Here is an 18,195-nt window from a genome sequence, read left to right as displayed (position 1 = left end):
TCATGTGTATGAAATAAAGAAAATCTGTCTTGTGCTTAGAATTTAATTCTAAATCTAATTTAATCGTGACAATATTTTCATTTTAAATCCTAACTTCTAAAACCCTCTTTCCCACACTCGGTCCTTCCCTATAAACTGTCCCTGTGTAATATTTCTCAGTTTAGGCGAAGGACGTTCCCTGACTAGTCTCCATTTCTCCTCCATTTACAGACGCTCCCTGACTAGTCACTATTTCTCCTCCATTTACAGACGCTCCCTGACCAGTTTCCATTTCTCCTCCATTTACAGACACTCCCTGACTAGTCTCCATTTCTCCTTCATTTACAGATGCTCCCTGTCCAGTCTCCATTTCTCCTCCATTTACAGATGCTCCCTGACCAGGACAGCTAATGTAGTACCATTATTCAAGAAGGGTAGTAGGGATAAACCAGGGAATTACAGGCCAGTGAGCCTAACATCAGTGGTTGGGAAATTATTGGAAAAAATTCTGAGGGACAGAATTAGTCTCCACTTGGAGAGGCAAGGATTAATCAGAGATAGTCAGCATGGCTTTGTCAGGGGGAGATCATGTCCAACCAATTTGATTGAATTTTTCGAGGGGGTGACTAGGTGTGTGGATGAGGGTAGTGCAGTTGATGTAGTCTATATGGACTTCAGTAAGGCTTTTGACAAAGTCCCACATCGGAGACTAGTCAAGAAGGTAAGAGCCCATGGGATCCAGGGCAATTTGGCACATTGGATCCCAAATTGGCTTAGTGGCAGGAGGCAGAGGGTGATAGTCGAAGGTTGTTTTTGTGACTGGAAGCTTGTGTCCAGTGGTGTACTGCAGGGATCGGTGCTGGGTCCTTTGCTGTTTGTAGTGTACATTAATGATTTAGATATGAATGTAGTAGGTATGATCAGTAAGTTCGCAGATGACACGAAAATTGGTGGAGTGGTAAATAGTGAAGAAGGAAGTCTCAGGCTACAGGACAATATAGATGGGATGGTTAGATGGGCAGAACAGTGGCAAGTGGAATTTAACCCTGAAAAGTTTGAGGTGATTCATTTTGGGAGGACTAACCAGGCAAGGGAATACACAATGAATGGTAGGACCCTAGGAAAGACAGAGGATCAGAGGGACCTTGGTGTGCATGTACATAGATCCCTGAAGGCAGCAGGACAGGTAGATAAGGTGGTTAAAAAAGCATATGGGATACTTGACTTCATTAGCCGAGGCATAGAATATAAGAGCAGGGAGGTTATGATGGAGCTGTACAAAACGCTGGTTAGGCCACAGCTGGAATACTGTGTGCAGTTCTGGTCACCACACTATAGGAAGGATGTGATGGCATTGGAGAGGGTGCAGAGGAGATTCACCAGGATGTTACCTGGGCAGGAGTGCTTCAGCTGTGAAGAGAGACTGGACAGGCTGGGGTTGTTTTCCTTGGAGCAGAGAAAGCTGAGGGGGGACCTGATTGAGGTGTACAAAATTATGAGGGGCATAGATAGGGTAGATAGAAAGGAACATTTCCCCTTAGTAGAGGGGTCAATAACCAGGAGGCATAGATTCAAGGTAAGGGGCAGGAGGTTTAGAGGGGATTTGAGGGAAAACTTTTTCACCCAGTGGGTGGTTGGAATCTGGAACTCCCTGCCTGAAAGGGTGGTAGAGGCAGGAACCCTCACAACATTCAAGAAGCATTTAGATGAGCACTTGAAACGCCATAGCATACAAGGCTACGGACCAAGTGCTGGAAACTGGGATTAGATTAGACAGGGCCTGATGGCCGGCATGGACACGATGGGCCGAAGGGCCTCTTTCTGTGCTGTATAACTCTATGACTCTATGAGTCACCATTTTTCCTCCATTTCCAGACACTCCCTGACCAGTCACCATTTCTCCTCCATTTACAGATGCTCCCTGACCAGTCCCCATTTCTCCTCCATTAATAGACACTCCCTGACCAGTCCCCATTTCTCCTCCATTTACAGATGCTCCCTGACCAGTCCCCATTTCTCCTCCATTTACAGACGCTCGCTGACTCGCTAGGGATTTCCCAGCACTTCCTGGTTGTCCCGGAGTTTGTGTCTTAAACTGGCGGGTAGTTGTGGGGAGGCGGATAATGTTGAGTGTTTTAATAATGGGGCCTGGGGCCGCACTCGGGGTGTGAGCAGCCCGCGTACCCCTGGGGTTCATGAACCCGCTCCCTGAGCTCGGGGTGTGAGCGGCCCGCGTCCCCCCGGGGTTCATGAACCCGCTCCCTGAGCTCGGGGTGTGAGCGGCCCGCGTCCCCCCGGGGTTCATGCACCCGCTCCCTGAGCTCGGGGTGTGAGCAGCCCGCGTCCCCCCGGGGTTCATGAACCCACTCCCTGAGCTCGGGGTGTGAGCGGCCCGCGTCCCCCCGGGGTTCGTGAACCCGCTCCCTTAGCTCTCTCACCTGATGTGTCAGCAGCTGCTGCCAAGGTCCGCGCATGCTCAGCTCACCTTCTGTTGTTCAGGTTTAACGGTCAAGCCCCGCCCCTCGCACACTCTGATTGGTTGGAGGACCCGCCGCCAGCTTGGTCCTCCAGCCCCGCCCCGCTCTTCCTATTGGCCGGAGCTCCCGTCAATCACCCGGGCAATGTGAGCTGAGCATGCGCGGACCTTGGCAGCAGCCGCTGACACATCAGGTGAGAGATCTCCTCTGACCTTCCCCTCTCTGACCCCGAACGATCAGTCCTCAGCAAAGGCCTGAGCTTCATCCCCTAACGCCCCCACCTCAATGAATTTCGAGCTCGTCAAGTTGTTGAGCTCTTTTTCTGCCGCCTTCGTCTCCGTGCCCACTTCTTTGGCCAGGATTCTTCCCCCCGCACGACTGACCCTTTCTCCCGCTTGCAGAATTCCCATTCTACCTGGACCCCTCCCCCTGGCCTCTTACCCTCTCTAGATCTTTTCATCGCTAACTGCTGCCGTGACATCGGCCGTCTCCATTTCTCTGCCCCCCTCACTCCAACCTACCTCCCTCTGAACTTGCAGCACTCCATTCTCTTAGATCCAACCCTGACATTGTCATTAAACCCGCTGACAAGGGTGGTGCAGTTGTTGTTTGGCGAACTGACCTCTACCTAGCGGAAGCTGAACATCAACTCTCCGACGCCTCCTCCTACCTCCACCTGGACCATGACCCCACTGCCGAACATCAAACCACCGTTTTCAAGACTGTCACTGACCTCATCTCCTCTGGAGAGCTGTCCCCCACGGCCACCAACCTCATAGTTCCCCAACCCCGCAAAGCCCGCTTCTACCTCCCTCCCAAGATCCACAAACAAGACTGCCCTGGTAGATCCATCATTTCAGCCTGTTCTTGCCCCACCGAACTTATCTCTTCCTATCTCGACTCTATCTTTTCTCCCCTTGTCCAGTCTCTTCCCACCTACATCCGCGACTCTTCGGACGCCCTCCGCCACTTTAACAGTTTCCAGTTTCCTGGCCCCAACCGCTTCCTTTTCACCATGGACGTACAATCCCTCTACACCTCCATCCCCCACCAGGATGGCCTGAGGGCGCTCCGCTTCTTCCTTGAACAGAGGCCCGACCAGTCCCCATCCACCACCACCCTCCTCCGCCTGGCTGAACTTGTTCTCACATTGAACAACTTCTCCTTTAACTCCACTCATTTCCTCCAAATCAAAGGTGTTGCTATGGGTACCCGCATGGGTCCTAGCTATGCCTGCCTTTTTGTGGGATATGTGGAACACTCTTTGTTCCAGTCCTACTCAGGTCCCCTCCCTCACCTCTTTTTCCGATACATTGATGACTGTATCGGTGACGTTTCCTGCTCTCGCCCTGAACTAGACAATTTCATTCACTTTGCCTCCAATTTTCACCCTTCCCTCACCTTCACATGGTCCATCTCTGACTCTTCCCTTCCCTTCCTCGACTTCTCCGTCTCCATCTCTGGGGATAGGTTATCGACCAATATTCACTACAAGCCCACTGACTCCCACAGCTACCTGGACTACACTTCCTCCCACCCGCCTCCTGTAAGGACTCTATTCCATTCTCCCAGTTTCTCCGTCTCTGCCGTATCTGCTCCGACGATGCCACCTTCCACACCAGTGCTTCCGACATGTCTTCCTTTTTCCGCAACCGAGGATTACCCTCTACCGTGGTTGACACGGCCCTCGACCATGCCCGTTCTATCTCCCGCACTTCTGCCCTCACCCCAGCCCCTCCCTCCCGGAACCATGATAGGGTTCCCCTTGTCCTCACCTTTCACCCCACCAGCCTGCACATCCAATGGATCATCCTCCGCCATTTCCACTACCTCCAAAGTGATCCCACCACCAAATGCATCTTCCCCTCCCCTCCCCTTTCAGCATTCCGTAGGGACCGCTCCCTCTGAGACACCCTAGTCCACTCCTCTATCACCCCCAACAGCCCTTCCCCTTTGCCTGGCACCTTCCCGTGCAAGCGCAGGAGATGTAACACCTGCCCTTACACCTCCCCCCTTCCCACTGTCCAGGGCCCCAAACACCCCTTCCAGGTGAAACAGCAATTTACTTGTGTAAGCGGGGGGGCTTCTTTTAACTGGTTTATGGTAATTCACCTGGCCAGCAGCCTTTGCCTCTGAGCTCTGACCAATTCCAACCTTTTACCTGGTTTATGGTAATTCACCTGGTCAGCAGGCTTTTGCTGCTGCACTCTAAAAACCAATTTACAAACAGCGGTTTCGAATCGCTACCCTTCCTTCAGTTCTGAGTGGAGGAACTTATAATTAATGATATTAAAACAGAACAAGTGGTTTGGATGAGAGCAAAAAATCAAGCTTTATTAACTAAAAGAAACCATAATCACAATATCAAACTATCCCACATGAGCACAGTAAAATTGTAAAACTATACAGCAAGGGGGGTTGCAGACGGCGAAAACGAGGGATACAATGGCTACAATGTTATTTAAACAATCTTAGCAATTCCCTTAAATCACCATCCCAAACTCCTGCTAGGTTGCCTTGCCGAGGAGTCAGAACACCCTGCTCACCTGTGGTCCAGCAAAGTAAAAAGAGAGAGAGAGAGATAGCTTCTCAGCAGCTATCTTTTATACCTGGTGAGGTCCTGCCGTTCTGCCCTGCAAGGGCTGTGTGCAAAATTCCCCGCCCAAAGGGTCCAATACACAAGAGAAAGCTGTGATTGGCTAACTCAGAGTGGTTGGACTGGGTTAATGTGTCTTCCGGAGCTCCCTGGGCTGAAACAAAAGGGAAATACAACTGCTCTATTGTCCAGAATGCTAGGTGATTTAAGCCCATTCAGTTCTTAAAACGGTTCCCATTCAAGATCCAAAAGTCTCTTCCACAGTTTAGATGTATCCACTCAATATACAAACAAATGCTAATAGCATTCAATTGCTTTGTAAACAAAGCATTGTCCTGTGGTAACGTTTTGTCTCCATTGAACCTTACTTCCAGACACAGAAAGCCCCTTTGTCTTCGGCCATGTGGTATGACAGCCATTTTTATCCCTGGAAATTTAAAAGCACAACACCCAGGGATTCTTTAATCAAAAAAATTAATCTTCAGAACTGTAAATTATTGCGAATTCTTACACTTGTACTTCTTGCAATCTAGTATACTGTATTCGCTGCTCACGATGTGGACTCCTCTACATTGGGGAGACCAAACGTAGATTGGGTGACCGCTTTGCAGAACACCTCCGTTCAGTCCGTAAGGGTGACCCCGAGCTTCCGGTCGCCTGTCATTTTAATTCACTGCTCCATTCCCACTCGGACCTCACCGTCCTTGGCCTCTTGCATTGTTCCATGGAAGCTCAACGTAAACTCGATTAGGCACTTTGCAGCCTTCCGGACTCAATATCGAGTTCAACAATTTCAGATCATAACCTCGGCCCCTATTATATTTTTACTTATTTTTTTTCCCACCCCTTTGTTTTGGATCTTCCCTTCCCCCCACGGCAGCTGTCGCTCATCCTGCCAGTACACTTCACACCTAATCTTGCTGTCTTTTGTCTCCACTTGTCCTATTACCATCTCGTCTGGTTTTGAATACCTCTTAATGTCTCTTTTACTTCTTTTACTTCTTTTGTTCTATCGCAGCCCTGCCTTCGATCTATTTTATTTCCTTTCCAGTTTGAAAAAGGGTTAGACCCGAAACGTTAACTCTAATTTCTCTCCACAGATGTTGCCTGGCCTGCTGAGTTTTTCCAGCATTTTCTGTTGTTATTTCGGATTTCCAGCATCTGCAGTATTTTGCTATCGTCAAGAGAGCTCAGGGAGCGGGTTCATGAACCCCGGGGGGACGCGGGCTGCACACACCCCGAGTGCGGCCCCAGGCCCCATTATTAAAACACTCAACATTATCCGCCCGCCCACAACTACCCGCCAGTTTAAGACACAATCTCCGCGACAACCAGGAAGTGCTGAGAAATCCCCAGGCAGCGTCTGTAAATGGAGGAGAAATGGAGACTTGCCAGGGAGCGTCTGTAAATGGAGGAGAAATGGTGACTGGTCAGGGAGCGTCTGTTAATGGAAGAGAAATGGTGACTGGTCAGGGAGCGTCTGTAAATGAGGGTGAAATGGTGACTGGTCAGGGAGCATCTGTAAATGGAGGAGAAATGGAGACTGGTCAGGGAACTGTAGTGTATGTGCCTTTAAGAGCCCCATGTGTACTGTAATGCTGGTAATGGCCACTCGGGCTATATAAGCCTGTATATTGTGTTGTATCAGTTAGTTCCCCTCCAGACTTTGTTTAGTAAACACCTATGAAACCAACTCCTGTCTTCAGTGTCTCTATCAACACACAGACACAACAGTGGCGACGAATTGGAAACGGACTTACCTGCAATTCGGCAGCACCTCAAGGACATCGATTCCTCTGGCGTCCAAAGTTGAAGAAAAATTAAGAAAAAGAAAAAGCTGTGGTTTCACCAGCGAGCCAAGCTGGTGGCAGGTACTGCAATAATCCTTCCTGGGCGTCGGGCTGGGGCTCCAGCGGCTGGCTCTACAGCTAGGCCAAGCAGCGAAAGCGGAGGCAAGCAGTAACAGACGGGGAGGGAGCAATCAGACGGCCGGCGCTGCAAGCAGGTCGGCGTTCAGACCTAGAGAGAGAGTCCGGCAGGAACGAGTCTCCAACTGTAAATAAATAAATAAAAAGAACGGAAACCGCGGGAAACAGCGTTGTCATCGGCAGCAGCGGCGGGGAAGCGCGGGAAGTGCCATATCTTTTCTGCAGAAAAGAATGAAAAGCGCGGAAAGCGCCATTTTATTTCTAGGATGCCTAAGTCTGGCAATATTGATGCTTTTGATAACGAGAGAGAGGATTGGACCACATATGTGGAAAGAGTGGAAGTATATTGCACCGCAAATGGAATAGAAGATGAAAAAAAATCTTCAGTACTGCTAAATCTAATGGGCGCAAAGACATACGGGCTGTTACGAAATTTAATCACTCCAGCCAAACCAAAGGACAAGAATTTTAAAGAAATTGTTGATACCCTACAAGAGCACTTAAACCCAACTGCTGATAGCAGAACGATTCAAATTATTCAAGAGAAATCAACACAAGAATGAAAGTAACACTGATTACCTCACCGAATTAAGAAAGCTATCAAAACACTGCCAATTCAGGGCAGGACTAGCAGATTATCTTCGAGACAAATTCGTCTGCGGTCTCTTAAGTGAAGGAACACAAAAAAGGCTGCTTTCTGAAAAAGATTTAACACTGGACAAGGCTTTCAGTATGGCTGTATCATACGAAGCAGCCACAAGAGGAGCTGCAGAGATACAACAAAAGACACAGGACTTCGGCACCCATGAAATGACACAGGGTTTCGAGAGATGTTATCGCTGTGGCAGATCCACCCATGACCAGAGGGACTGCTGGTTCAAGGACAAAGCATGCAAGCAATGCGGAAAGATTGGACACATTGCATGGGTATGCCGATCTGGACAAAAAAATCCACAGACAGGAAAAAAAAAATCAATAAAGAAAAGAACAGAAAGGTACAAATGGTGACGGACAGTAGCTCCGAAGACCAGAAGAGCGATAGCGACTTCAAAAACAAGAGACTAAGCTGTCTCAAATTACATAATGTAATTGCCAAAGATGATTACCAGACCATTTGGGTTACCCTCACGATAGCAGGGTCCATAGTTAAAATGGAGCTAGATACAGGATCAGCTCTGACCGTCATAAATCGACGGGATTACAAGCGGCTATTTCCGCATATACCTTTAAAAGACACATCCATTATCTTGAAAACATATACGGGGCAGAAAGTATACCCCAAAGGAAAAATAAGAGTGCCTGTTGTATACAACGGCAAGGAAATACAAAAGTTGTATTTATACATCCTACAAGATGGTGGTCCACCGCTGTTGGGACGTGAATGGATCAGGAAAATACATTTAGACTGGCACTCCATTCAGGCACTGACGGTGACCAGTAAGAAAAATAACAATGATGACGTCATACCTGAACGATTAAAAGACATCTTGGCCAACGCCAAAGAAGTGTTTCAAGAGAAACTAGGAACCTGAAAGGCATCACCGCCTCAATAAAAGTGGAAGATGCAGCAATTCCCAAGTTTTTTAAGGCAAGACCGGTGCCATATGCAATTCGTCCAGCAGTCGAAGCAGAGCTGGAGAATTTGGAAAAGGCAGGCGTATTATCCAAAGTAGATTGGAGTGAGTGGGCAACACCCATCGTGCCAGTCATGAAGAAAGCATTGAATAATGATAAATCTGAAGAGCAGAGAAAAATTCGCATCTGTGGAGACTTCAAGGTGACTGTAAACCCGGTCCTTCACATGGTACAGTATCCTCTTCCGAGGATAGAAGATATTTTTGCCTCACTATCCAGAGGGAAATGTTTCACCAAAATTGACTTGGCACAGGCATATCTACAGATGGAGGTCGAGGAGGCCTCTAAAAAGTATCTCACGATAAACACACACAAAGGCCTGTACCAGTACAATCGACTGGTTTTCGGAGTAGCATCAGTTCCAGCTATCTGGCAAAGAGCTATGGAGCAAGTCCTGCAAGGGATTCCGGGGACTCAATGCTACCTAGACGACATCCTTGTAACAGGAGAAAATGACAACGAGCACCTTGCCAATTTGGAGCAGGTGCTCACTAGGCTGAGAGAACGGGGCCTACGAGCAAATCGCCCCAAGTGCGAATTTTTCCAAAATCAAATATCATATTGTGGCCACATAATTAATAAGGAAGGGTTGCATAAGTCACCTGAAAAAATTGAAGCGGTCGGAAAAGCCCCAGCACCTGAAAATGTTTCACAATTAAGGTCATTACTGGGATTAATAAATTACGATCATAAATTTTTACCGAACTTATCAACTCTTCTACACCCTCTTAATGAACAGCTACAAACAGGAATAATTTGGAAATGGAGCGAAGACTGTAAACGTGCCTTCCATAAATGCAAAGACTTAATCACATCCAAAGAAGTTTTGGCTCATTACAACCCATCACTGCCAATCAGACTGGCGTGCGATGCATCCCCTTATGGCGTGGGAGCAGTATTACCGCCTAAATTCCCTGATGGCTCAGAACGGCCGATAGCTTTTGCGTCACGCTCACTGAACTCAGCTGAGCGTAACTATGCCCAAATCGACAGGGAAGCACTCAGCCTGGTATGGGGAGTGAAGAAATTCAACCATTACCTACACGGACAAAAATTTACCTTGTTGACTGACCATCAACACCTCATCTGCATATTCAACCCTAAAAAGGGTGTTCCAATTATGACAGCGCAAAGGCTACAGAGGTGGTCCCTTTTTCTAGGGGCACACCAATACAACATAGAATACAAAGGATCAAAACAGCATGGGAATGCTGACGGGTTATCGCGCATACCGTTGCCAACGGTAGAAGAAGCACCTACCGTAGACCCAGTGGAGATTTTCCACTCTACCATAGTTGAATGCCTACCAGTAACAAATTCTGCCATTGAAAGTGAAACTAGAAATGACCCGACTCTCTCACGAGTCTACGATTTAACAGTGAAGGGATGGCCAGCACATGGCGAACCACTGTTGCCAGCATTCTTGCAAAGAAGAGAACAGCTGTCAGTGTGCCGAGGAACCTTGATGTGTGGAACCAGAGTGGTGATTCCACCCAAACTCCAGGATAAAGTTCTAAAGGCGCTTCACGAGGGGCATCTGGGTGGAGTGAAAATGAAGAACCTAGCCAGGGCGTTTGTATGGTGGCCAGGTATCGATGGAGACATCGAAGAAATGACCAAGAGCTGCCTAGGATGCCAGAAGGTCCAAAACGCTCCACCCCAAGCCCCTCTACATCCATGGGAGTGGCCCTCATCTCCCTGGCAAAGGGTACACATCGACTTTGCTGGTCCATTTATGGACTCAATGTTCTTAATTGCGGTTGATGCACACTCCAAGTGGCCGGAGGTAATAAAGATGTCCTCCACCACCACGGAAAAAACCATCACAGTATTAAGGACCATCTTTGCCAGGAATGGGCTGCCGGAACAGATCTGTTCAGATAATGGACCGCAATTTGTGTCCGAAGAATTCAGGAAGTTCTTAAAAAACAATGGGGTTAAGCATTACATATCCGCCCCATACCATCCCGCCACCAATGGGTTGGCTGAAAGGTTTGTCCAGACCTTCAAGAAGGCCATAAAGGCCATGGGTAATGAAGACATAAAACTTCAGCACAAGGTGGATAACTTCTTGTTCGCATACAGGAATGCAACACATATGGTTACAAACCAAACTCCCGCCATGATGTTCTTCAATAGAAGCCTAAGATGCTGGCTGGATTTGATCAAGTCCAACATCAGAAGGGACGTGGAGAACCGACAATTTCAAGGCATGAATGAAAGGCCAACTAGAACCTTCCAGATAGGTCAACAAGTTTTGGCCCGGGACTACCGTACCGAGAAATGGCAGCCTGGAACTATCTGCACACGACTAGGACCGCTGATGTATACCGTGGACATCGGAGAAAGCATAATAAGGCACCATGCTGACCAAATCATAGAGTCATCCGAAAAGGGACAACCTACACCACAACTCTATACGCCTAACAATGAAGTAGAGATACCCATATCTACCTCCGATCCGGGGATACTGGAACCCGATGAACCCGACACTGGCATTCAAGCCGAATCAGCCTTGCCAAAAGAACCTACTACACCACCAGAAACTACTACACCACCGAGGCGTTATCCGGACCGAGTCAGGAAGCCTCCAGAGAGACTGACTTATAATTAATTAACTGCAACAATACGTAGATTATTTTTCTTGTAACATGTAATTAATAATTACTTAAAATATTATGTACTGGTTGGCTAAAAGGGGAGGAATTGTAGTGTATGTGCCTTTAAGAGCCCCATGTGTACTGTAATGCCGGTAATGGCCACTCGGGCTATATAAGCCTGTATATTGTGTTGTATCAGTTAGTTCCCCTCCAGACTTTGTTTAGTAAACACCTATGAAACCAACTCCTGTCTTCAGTGTCTCTATCAACACACAGACACAACAGGAACGTCTGTAAATGTAGGAGAAATGGTGACTGGTCAGGGAGCGTCCGTAAATGAATGAAGTAGAAATGGTGACTGGTCAGGGAGCGTCTGTAAATGGAGCAGAAATGGTGACTGGTCAGGGAGCGTCTGTAAATGGAGCAGAAATGGTGACTGGTCAGGGAGCGTCTGTAAATGGAGGAGAAATGGTGACTGGTCAGGGATCATCTGTAAATGGAGGAGAAATGGTGACTGGTCAGGGAGCGTCTGTAAATGGAGGAGAAATGGTGACTGGTCAGGGAGCGTCTGTAAATGGAGGAGAAATGGAGACTGGTCAGGAAGCGTCTGTAAATGGAGAAATGGAGACTGGTCAGGGAACATCTGTAAATGTAGGAGAAATGGTGACTGGTCAGGGAGCATCCGTAAATGAATGAAGTAGAAATGGTGACTGGTCAGGGAGCATCTGTAAATGGAGCAGAAATGGTGACTGGTCAGGGAGCATCTGTAAATGGAGCAGAAATGGTGACTGGTCAGGGAGCGTCTGTAAATGGAGCAGAAATGGTGACTGGCCAGGGAGCGTTTGTAAATGGAGCAGAAATGGTGACTGGTCAGGGAGCATCTGTAAATGGAGGAGAAATGGTGACTGGTCAGGGATCGTCTGTAAATGGAGGAGAAATGGTGACTGGTCAGGGAGTGTCTGTAACTGGAGGAGAAATGGTGACTGGTCAGGGAGCGTCTGTAAATGGAGGAGAAATGGCGACTGGTCAGGGAGCATCTGTAAATGAAGGAGAAATGGACTGGTCAGGGAGCGTCTGTAAATGGAGGAGAAATGGAGACTGGTCAGGGAGCAATAACATCATAAGTATTAAAATAGAAAGGGATTGTCGTCTTGGATAAAATAGGAGATCTGAAATTAGATGGCGCTCCATGTCCAGATGATATCCGCCCAAGGGTGTTTAAAGAGATGGGACGGTGCTCTGTGAACCCCTTGCCCTTATCATCAACAGATCCATAGAGTCAGGGATTGTTCCCTGAGATTGGAAGGTAGCTCACGTCATTCCCATTTTCAAAACAGGGAGAATTAGAGCCTGGAACTATAGGCCCATCAGTGTGATCTCGATCAGAGGGAAGATGCTTGAAGAGATCCTGAGAGATGCTGTTTATGGTCACTGGGACAGGGAAGGATCCATTAGAAATACTCACACAGCTTCTGGAAAGGAAGATCGCGTCCCACAAACTTGCCTTAGTCAGACGTGGGACTTGCCTGTTTACTCTGCTTGATGGATCAATATAAGATACGGTAGAGGACGGAGAATCTGCTCATCTTAAAGTTGTTGACGCTCAACTCTTGGACCTATTAATTAAATAATAAGGCAAGGCGTTAGCTGGAATCTAGCACCCCACTTCTCTCTGCTCCTCTACTCCTCTTAAAGGTTTACTATTTAGACTTTTTAATTGAATTGGGATGTGGACATCGCTGGCAAGGCCAGCATTTATTGCCCATCCCCAGTTGCCATTGAGAAGCTGGTCTTGAGCTGCCTTCTTGAATCGCTACAGTCCGTGTGGTGAAGGTGCTCCCACAGTGCTGTTATAGAGGGAGTTCCAGGATTTGGAACCAGCGACGATGAAGGAACGGCGATATATTTACAAGTCAGGATGGTGTGTGTAACTTGGAGGGGAACTTGCAGGTGGTGGTGTTCCCATGTGCCTGCTGTCCTTGTCCTTCGAGGTGGAACAGGTCGCGGGTTTGGGAGGTGCTGTCGAAGAAGCCTTGGTACAGTGCATCATGTAGATGGTACACCCTGCAGCCACGGTACGCTGGTGGTGGAGGGAGTGAATGTTTAAGGTGGTGGATGGGGAGCCGATCAAGCAGACTGCTTTGTCCTGGATGGTGTTGACCCTCTTGAGTGTTGTTGGAGCTGCACTCATCCAGGCAAGTGGAGAGTATTTCCATCAGGCTCCTGACTTGTGCCTTGTAGATGGTAGAAAGGCTTTGTGGAGTCAGGAGGTGAGACACTTGCCGCAGAATACCCAGCCTCTGACCTGCTCTTGTAGCCACAGTATTTATGTGGCTGGTCCAGTTACGTTTCTGGTCAATGGTAACCCCCCAGGATGTTGATGGTGGGAGATTCAGTGATGGTAATGCCGTTGAATAGCAAGGGTCAGTGGTTAGACTCTATCTTGTTAGAGATAGTCAATGCCTGGCACTTGTGTGGCACAAATGTTACCTGCCACTTATCAGCCCAAACCTGAATGTCATCCAGGTCTTGCTGCATGCAGGCACGAACTACTTCATTAACTGAGGAGTTGTGAATGGAATTGATCACTGTGCGAACATCCCCACTTCTGATCTTATGGTAAGGGAAGGACATTGGTGAAACAGCTGAAGGTGGTTAAGCCTCGGACACTGCCTTGAGGCAAACCTGCAGTGATGTCCTGGGGCTGAGATGATTGAGCGCCAACAACCACAACTCTCTTCCTTTGTGCTAGGTGTAACTCCAGCCAGTGGAGATTTTTCCGCCAGATTCCCATTGGTTTAATTTTTACTAGGGCTCCTTGAGCCACACTCAGTCAAATGCTGCCTTGATGTCAAGAGCAGTCACTCTCACCTCACCTCTGGAATTCAGCTCTTCTGTCTATGTTTGGATCAAGTCTGTAATGAGGTCTGGAGCCGAGTGGTTGTGGTGGAACCCAAACTGAACATCAGTGAGCAGGTTATTGGTGTGTAAGTGCCGCTTGATAGCACTGTCGATGACACCTTCCATCACTTTGCTGATGATTGAGAGCAGAGTGATGGGGCAGTAATTGGCCAGATTGGATTTGTCCTGCTTTTTGTGGAGAGGACATACCTTGGCAATTTTCCACATTGTCTAAAGTCTCCTCCTTTGTCTCGGTGTCAGTTTTTGACTGATTCTGCTCGAGTGAAGCTCCTTGGAAGGTTTTACTACGTTATAGGCACTATGTAAATGAAAGTTGTTGTTGCTGTGCTACCATTGGCTTCAGCTTTGCCAGACAGAATCAGCCAGCGCCTGCGGCTGTGCTGCTCCCCATGGTCGAAATGTTGGCAGCTCGTTGTATCGGCTCACAAACTCAGAATTAGCAATGTACTGGAGGGCAGACAGTGACTGGGGCCGAACCCTACCATCACACAGCACCTTCAGTATAGGCTCACAGCTCAGAATTACCACTTGGTGAGGTACTGGAGGGCAGACAGTGACTGGGGCCGAACCCCACCATCACACAGCACCTTCAGTATAGGCTCACTGCTCAGAATTATCACTTGGTGAGGTACTGGAGGGCAGACAGTGACTGGGGCCGAACCCCACCATCACACAGCACCTTCAGTATAGGCTCACAGCTCAGAATTACCACTTGGTGAGGTACTGGAGGGCAGACAGTGACTGGGGCCTAACCCCACCATCACACAGCACCTTCAGTATAGGCTCACAGCTCAGAATTACCACTCGGTGAGGTACTGGAGGGCAAAAAGTGACTGGGGCCAAACCCCACCATCACACAGCACCTTCAGTATAGGCTCACAGCTCAGAATTACCACTCGGTGAGGTACTGGAGGGCAGACAGTGACTGGGGCCGAACCCCACCATCACACAGCACCTTCAGTGTAGGCTCACAGCTCAGAATTACCACTTGGTGAGGTACTGGGGGACAGACAGTGACTGGGGCAGAACCCCACCATCACACAGCACCTTCAGGAGTGAACTACAGACCTGTTAGCCTCACATCAGTAGTTTGGAAAATGCTGGAATCTATTATAAAGGATGCAATAACTGGGCACTTAGTAACTAATAGTAAGATTGGGCACAGTCGACATGGATTTATGAAAGGAAAGTCCTTTTTGACAAACCTGTTGGAGTTCTTTGAGGATGTAACTAGTGGAGTAGACAAAGGGGAACCGGTAGATGTGGTGTATTTGGATTTTCAGAAGGGCTTCGATAAGGTCCCACACAAGAGGTTGGTGAACAAAATTAGGGCACATGGAATTGGGGGTAATATACTGGCATGGATTGAGAATTGGTTAACAGACAGATAACAAAGAGTAGGAATAAACGGGTCTTTTTCAGGATGGCAGGTTGTGACTAGTGGGGTACTGCAAGGATCAGTGCTTGGGCCCCAGCTATTCACAATCTATATCAATGATGTAACATTTCCAAATTTCCTGATTATACAAAGCTAGGTGGCAGTGGCAGTTGTGAAGAGGATGTGAAGAGGCTTCAAGGGGATCTTGACAGGCTCATTGAGTGGGCGAGAACATGGCAGATGGAATATAATGTGGATAAATGTGAAGTTATCCACTTTGGCAGAAAAAACAGAAAGGCAGAGTATTTCCTAAATGGTGAAAGATTGGGGAATGCAGATGCTCAAAGGGACCTGGGTGTCCTTGTACATGAGTCACTGAAAGTGAATGTGCAGGTGCAGCAAACCATTAGGAAGGCAAATGGTATGCTGGTCTTCATTACAAGAGGATTTGTATACAGGAGTAAAGAAGTCTTACTCCAATTATATAGGGCCTTGGTGAGACCACACCTGGAGTACTGTGTACAATTTTGGTCTCCTTACCTAAGGAAGGATATACTTGCCATAGAGGGAGTGCAATGAAGGTTCATGAGATTGATTCCTGGGATGGCAGGACTGTCATATGAGAAGAAATTGAGTAAACTAGGCCTGTATTCTCTTGAATTCAGAAGAATGAGAGGGGATCTCATTGAAGCATACTAAATTATTACAGGGCTTGATAGGATGGATGCTGGGAGAATGTTTCCCTTGGCTGGGGAGTCTAGAACCAGGGGCCACAGCCTCAATATAAAGGGTAGGCCATTTAGGACTGAGATGAGAAGAAATTTCTTCACACAGAGGGTGGTGAATCTTTGGAATTCTCTACCCCAGAGTGCTGTGGAGGCTCAGTCATTGGGTATATTCAAAACAGAAGTCGATAGATTCCTGACTAGTAAGGGCATCAAGGGATATGGCGATAGGGCCGGTGAATGGAATTGAGGCAGAAGATCAGCCATGATCTCATTGAATGGTGGAGCAGGCTCGAAGGGCTGAATTGCCAACTCCTGCTCCTATTTCTTATGTTCTTATGTTCCTAAATGGAGAAAAATCTGAGCCTGCGATAAATGGGGATTTCAAACAGCGAGGATGAGGCGATGAGAGAGGGTGTGTGTCGAGGGTTTTATAGGCTGAGGGTCCATTGAAAATGTCAAAACTGAGTGTAGTAGATTTTTGTTAGGCAAGAGTACTAAAGGTTACAGAACCGTGGCGGGTAAATGGAGTTAAGATACAGACCAGCCATGATCTAATAGAATGGTGGAACAGGCTTGAGGGGCTCAATGGCCTACTCCTGTTACTATGTTGCTACCTACAGTGATGACATTTGTAAACTTCTTTTACAGGGTGTTAGAAGGGGAGGATTTGTAGACAGGAAACTCAAACCAAACATCATGTCAAGATCTGACAGAGTCACTCGATTCATCAGGACCTGAATATCATCGGCGTTTGAATGTGGATGGAAAAATGTTTGTCTGTTCTGTCTGTGGGAAAAGATTTCAAACATCAGTGTGACTGGAAAAGCACCGAGACACACGCCCGAGAGTGTTCCTGTGCACTGACTGTGGAAAGAGGATTAACCAGTTACACAGCCTGAAAAAACATCGCACCATTCACAGTGGGGAGAAACCATACACGTGTTCTGTGTGTGGACGAGGCTTCAACCGATCGTCCAACCTGGAGAGGCACAAGGGCACCCGCACCACGGAGAAACCCTGGAAATGTGGGGACTGTGGGAAGGGATTCAATTCCCTGTCCAAGTTGGAATCCCATTGGCGCACTCACACCAGGGAGAGGCCATTCATCTGCTCCATGTGTGGGAGGGGATTCACTCAGTCACCCCACCTGCTGAGACACCAGCAAGTTCACACTGGGGAGAGGCCGTTCACCTGCTCCATGTGTGGGAGGGGATTCACTCAGTCACCCCACCTGCTGAGACACCAGCAAGTTCACACTGGGGAGAGGCCGTTCACCTGCTCCGTGTGTGCGAAGGGATTCACTCAGTCATCCCACCTCACTGATCATCAACTTGTTCACACTGATGAGAGACCTTTTAAATGTTCTGACTGTAAGAAGAAATTTAAAAGCAAAAGGAAACTGATACAACACCAATGCACTCACACTAGGGATTGGCTGTTCAGCTGCTCCATGTGTGGGAAGGGATTCCCTCTGTCATCCCACCTGGTGAGACACCAGCGAGTTCACACTGGAGAAAGGCCATTCACCTGCTCCGTGTGTGGGAAGGGATTCACTCGTTCATCCAATCTGCTGACACATCAGCGACTTCACAAGTGACTACAGGGGTTGGATTCTGTTGTTTAAGATGATTAAAGGAGTTATTGCTGCTGTTAATCACATCCAGGACTGAACCATGTTCATTGTGACAGTGGGGGTTTGTTTCTGCTGATGTTAATTACCCCTATAACTGCGCTGGAGTTCAATATTCTGGATAGATGTCAAATAAGCCAGCTTTGTTTTAAACATATTGTTGTAGATTTTCTTCTTTCCCACCTGAGTGTTTAGCATCACCTGGCTGGAGTGCAGAAAGGACAATCTGGAGGAGGATCGTACGGTGGGAACAGAACTCCAGCCTGGACACAGTCCTTCAGGGCCACACTGAGAGGGGCAAATGGCACTTTGGTCTTTCTCG

This window comes from Somniosus microcephalus, chromosome 4 (assembly GCF_052327205.1).
Source record: "Somniosus microcephalus isolate GS21.2 chromosome 4, FLI_Smic_1.0, whole genome shotgun sequence".
Taxonomy (NCBI): Eukaryota; Metazoa; Chordata; class Chondrichthyes; order Squaliformes; family Somniosidae; genus Somniosus; species Somniosus microcephalus.
The sequence above is the reverse complement of the archived record's forward strand: the minus strand, read 5'-3'. Positions refer to the sequence as shown.